The sequence below is a fragment of the Pollachius pollachius genome (assembly GCF_949987615.1).
Source record: "Pollachius pollachius genome assembly, chromosome: 14".
NCBI lineage: Eukaryota > Metazoa > Chordata > Actinopteri > Gadiformes > Gadidae > Pollachius > Pollachius pollachius.
Window position 1 is genome coordinate 15,539,178 of NC_136947.1, and position 5,772 is coordinate 15,544,949.

Consider the following 5,772-nt stretch of genomic DNA (forward strand, 5'->3'; position numbering starts at 1 on the left):
GCTTTAAAGGTGCTGTACACTGTAAAAAATAAATCTTAAAAAAACTGTAATTTTCTGGCAGATGGGGTGCCGGAAAAATACTGTGAAATAACAGATAATTACTTTCTCATAAAAATACGGTTATTTTCCGTAATTAAAATAGTTTGTAGTTGTAATTTTAACAAGATTTTGCCTTATTTTCATGTTTTTAATGTTTAATTAGAAACATTTCCATTTTAAAACAATAACATTACCTAGAAATATGGTAAATAAATGTTGTATTACGAAGAATACTGCTTAAATTGTCAGAAATGTGCTGTTCTTAGCTGGTTTTTAAAGGAAAAAGGTTGTATAATAATTTATATTTGATGTAATATAACAGTATATGGACACAAAATAATGTGATTCATCTTTCAAAACATGTAAAAAAATGTTGAAAAACATTATCTTGGCTTTACAATTGCAATAATTTACTGTTTTTAGATCATATCAAATGAATATTTTACATTTGTTTTAAACATTTACTTAAACATTTTGTTTTAAAACATTGAAATTACCCATAAAGATGGTAAATGAACATTGTAATATGAATGCTTAAATTTACAGAAATGAGCTATTAGTTGGTTTTAATGGCATTATTTTATTTAAAAAGGCTGTATATTACTTTATATTAGATGTAAAGTAACAGTATACAACAATAATTTGATTAATCTTTCAAAACTTAGGTGTACAATTGCAACAATTTACTGTTTATTGTAAATTTAGTTTTTGTTTTCTTTTACATTGATTTCCTGAATATTTAAGACTTTCAACTTTAAAAAAAATAAACTATACTCACCTAATAACACCAGAATTATTTCAATTTTAAATGGTTTAAACCGGTTTTTGGCCAGTGGGAAAAGGGGCTTAAATGAACTGCTGTGCTTGAATGAGACTAAGCTGAAAGAGAATAGCTATAATTTCCCATTCTCTGTATTTTTATTTAACCATTATTACAGCAATATTCAAAAAATAAAAACAATTAAATTAAAATGACTGGTTCTGAAACACAAAAAAAAAGTTTAAAAAAGAAAAAGAAAGTTGAGTTACCAATTTACAGTAACATTTCTATCCAAGTCATCCATAACTTGGTCAAGTCACCATACATGGATTACAAACTTACATTAAACCTCCCTGGAAATGAATCCATACTCTATCCAAGGTTTCCATAACCTGGGTCAAGTAACCATACATCCAAAACATTGATGACAAACTTTGTCAAACCTCACTGGAAATTAATCCATACTCTAAGGCATCCATAACTTGGCCAAATAATCCACAACATTGATAACAAAGCTACATAATAGCTTACATGAAACCTCACTGGATATTAATCCATAACAGTCCGTAACTTGGACAAAGTATCCATAACTTGTGAGCACTTCTTATTCCCTCCACACGTAGTGTGCAATTCTGGTGATCAGTGTAAGAACCTTTGGACTGACTGCAAGTTTTCTTTTGGTGGCGTTCCGCTCCACTTTTGAGCAATTGTCTGGATTTATCTTGAAGAGGCAACTGTCAAATGAAAAAAAACTTTAGTCACTGTGGACTGTACTGTAATTTAATGTTTTGATACAATTGCAATAAGGTTACACAACAGTGTAGACAGAGCTTGCTTGTGAAAGAGTGTTTGGACATACAGGGAACTGTGGAATTCAAAGAGTTCAATAATACATTGTCCTACTCCGTGTATGGGTCGATCTCATAACTCAATCAGAAAAAAAGAGAAAACAAGGTTGTTTTTCCTCTTACAATAAAATCAGAACATTAAAATGAAGTTTTTGATATTATTTTGTTATGTGATATTTGGATAAATTCAGGAAATGCTTGGAGACTTGTGGAAGTGCAGGTGCTTTACTTTCAGCCTACATGCACAGCAGAAAAGCCTGACCGGAGATCTGCCTGCCGACTGCAAGACAAGTCTCCTAGACCGGGCAGGAGCCAGCACCATCTTCAGTAATGTCCGTGTAACGGATGCTAACTAGCATGGGCTAGTTAGCGGCAGTACGTCGTAAATCCTCACACCCCTCGCCTTAAGAACGCTTCTAACCGCTGAGTTGGAAGCCTGGGCTTTTCGGCTCAGTGGTTGGAGCGTTCGACTCCCGGTCCGTGGGTTGTAGTAACTGACGAGGTGGCAAGTTCGAGTCATCAACAGCTGACCCTTCATCTGGCTGGCTTTCAGCAAGAGGACTGAGACTCACTAGGAACTGAAAGACAGTATGCACCAGAGACATGCAAATCTGTGGGTTTTTTGTGCTTCCTAGATAGGTGGGCTGTGAAAGATGAGGTCACTGAAAATGTTTTATCACAGTTTTTAAATGGGCAACGCACTACCTCTCTTCTTGAAGTGTGAGATTTTAGGTGACAGAGAAGGTCTTTAAGGTTGATCAACTGTTTCTGACAATGTGGAAGTTGACATAGAAAGGGTGCCTGCAAAGTTTGACACTGCAACGCGTTAGATGAGCGTCGATGACGGCGGTAAACATGACATTTAAAAGCATTGTAATTTCTGAACTGAAACTTACAACTTTCCATATAACACGCATACTGATAATGTGGTTCATTTTTATGAAGCCCTTGATGCATCACGTACCTGTGAGAAAGAGTTTCCTTGACGCACAATGTTGTTGGTAAAAAGCACATTTTTTTACTTAAAACAAACAATAGCACAACAGTCAATTCACTTGCACAACTCGAGCCTCCCCCAATCTAGAACTCTGGCCCTCTTAAGGAGCACCAGAATGGGTGTGGCTCAATTAACCTATAAGCCACAGCTGCAGACTATTACGGCTAACAGCCGGACAGGAACATGTGCATCATTTAAAACATGGTTTAACACAGTGAAGATGCCATTCACATCTTCACAGTACCCTTTTAGGGTATTCACTGAAGCACCACAACTACGACAGGTGTAATCTTTTGACATCCTTAACTGCAGTGCAGTACTAACTTTTTCAGTTTACTCCATGAAATCAACTCGCATCGCTTATCTGCAGAGAGAAAGAAAAAAAAAATTATGAATCATGAAATTTGCCAAAATCGAAATAAATGCTATTGGTTGTGAAATAGTTGACCTAAACTGTGCAGCCAATCTCCCCCCAATTAAGATGAGTGTTAACTTATCATTTACATATTTTTCCGTATTGTTTTGAATTTCATGTTGACCAGTGACCAGTGTTGAAAGACAAGTAAGAAAGTAACTGGTTGAAATAAACCATTACCAAATCTCAGTATCATTTATAAAAAGGGTATGAAGTCGAGTATGATTTTTTTTACCCAGTGTATTATTGATTTCAAAACCTGACATAAAATTAAGCTTCCTATCCTAGCCAAAAGCGATGCCATTTCAAGTCATACAGTGAAAGATATGGCCAAAAAACGAGTGAAAATGTAGAAGAGGCAAGAGGGTTAATAATCGATTATTGTTCATTGTTGCAGCTCTAAACAAATGTTCGTTTTTCTCTCCGCCTGTGTCAGTTAGATCACAAAAGCAAACGTAATGGCTCACTGTTAAGTGGTAAGCTAATGTTAGTGGCTGGTCGTGACAACGTTGAAACAAAACTAAACATCTTTTAAAAAAAAATAGAAAATGAAACTTCGCGTAGGAGAATGAGAGAGGGAGAGTGCGCAGGGCATAGCAAGAAAGGCTGCATGTATTAGTTAAGTAATTAACGTAGGTCTATTTGAAATAGCGGGGGGATAGGCTATTTGAGATATTGAAAATGTGACGGAGGCGCACTGGTGCGACCAGAGAAAACAGTCGCACTGAGCAGATTTTTGGTCGCACTCTGGAGCCCTGTTTAATAAACTATCCGAACATATTTTTGCTAAAACTAGTAGACTACCACACAGTTGCTGAACGTATGTTATTTCAGCTTTCAGCAAAGTTTAACCAAAGTCCTATACCTAGCTAGCGAACATAACTAGCAGTTCCCATTCACGTTCAGTTTACTGTGCTAACGTTAGCTTGCTGGCTAGCTAGCGAAGTTAACGGGCGAAAATAATTTATTCCGTGCCCAAGAGAGTGTTTCATTGACATCACACACAAGCAATGATAATAAAAATAGTACACAATATATAATTACACAACGTGAAGACGCCGACGCTGCGGGTCATGCTTTTGTCATCATAGTTAGCTAACATGTCGACATGCTAGCGGATTCGGTGCCGACTGAGTAAACTCAGAGGCATGGTGGTAAATAAACCTAATGCTACTCAGCTTCAGTTTGATACTTGCCTTCTAGCTTCGTCCTTCCTCCAGCCTTGACATCGGGCATTAGCTGCTGTTCACTCGAAGTCGACCAAACGGGAACCGCCGCGCGATGTTTTTGGGTTGACACCGGTTCAGTGTTAGATACGGGGGGACCTTCTTCTGCGTCACGTCAAAGACTGATGTTCCCAACAGCCAATGGGGTGTCTTCTTCTTCTCAAACAGATCCTGTTGACCAACCCATTGATACGGACCAACCCAAACGGTACGCGATTGTGTAAATCGTAGGTGGAATCCGGGAAATTGCAGTAATTATAGTTATTTTCAATGAAAACATTAGTAAATTAACAAAGACATTGTAGTAAAATTTCTAATTAAATAGTTATTTTACTTTTCTCAGTAACTTTAAATGTTTTTTTTTTTACTTTTTTTAGAGTTTTAAAGTTGAATTTTACAGTTTATTCCCTTAAATAACAGACAAATATTTGTGAAATTACAATATATTTGTGAACGTATTTTAACAATAAATATATGGATTTCTAATAGGTTTTTTTTGTAAAAAGAACAGGAATATTGTGTTTTCACAGTTACAGTGATTTCATGTTAGTTTACATTTGACATGTAAAATCACAGTCTCTTTTTGTAAATTAAATGGTATTTTAAAAATACAGACAAAATCTGTAAAGTAAACAGTAAAATTCTGTTATATTATAACAATTGTTTACAGTGTAGGATAGATTTCAGGGTTGTAAAGAGAGAGATAGCATAGCAAGATTTTGAATCTAAACCAATAAAAGTCTCCCTCTCTGCACCCTCCCACGTTTCTCATCATTGAGCAGTGGTACGTTCGGCTCATTTCTGATTGGTCAGGACTGACCTGGGAGCTGTCAGATTGTTGTCTCAAACTGAAGGTGAAAGATGGCTCGACCATTTTTAACAAATTACACTCAAAATCTCCTATCTTAACTACATCACCTTAAAATACAAAATGTGTCAATACATTTGAGTGCATACACTCAGCATCTATATTATTATTCCACCCACTCATACACAAACTGTGTATGTGTGTGTGTGTGTGTGTGTGTGTGTGTGTGTGTGTGTGTGTGTGTGTGCGGGTGTTTGTGTGTGTGTGTGTGTGTGTGTGTGTGTGTGTGTGTGCGTGTGTGTGCGTGGGTTTTTGAGTGTGTGTGTTTATTTTGCTCCCAACACACACAAGCGCAGGTTCACTTCAGAAGAATGAGGCAGCGTTGGTGAGCAGGGAATCTGACGCGGCTCACATAGTGTAATAATTCATGGCTGCCACAACCATCTGATAGTGGTGACGACACCATTTAAAACTTGTGTTTTAATCAAGAGATCAAGTCATTGTGCTCATCCATATGCAAGGCTAAATCGGCCCAATCTTCTGAGGAGACATATAGGCTCTATATGACTTAAATAATGTTTCAAATAAACCTATAGTCTCATTTTGTGAAAGGCCTATAATAGGACTACCTGCCAGGGTACAAGATCAATGTATTTTTAACCCAAGTACGCTGAATACA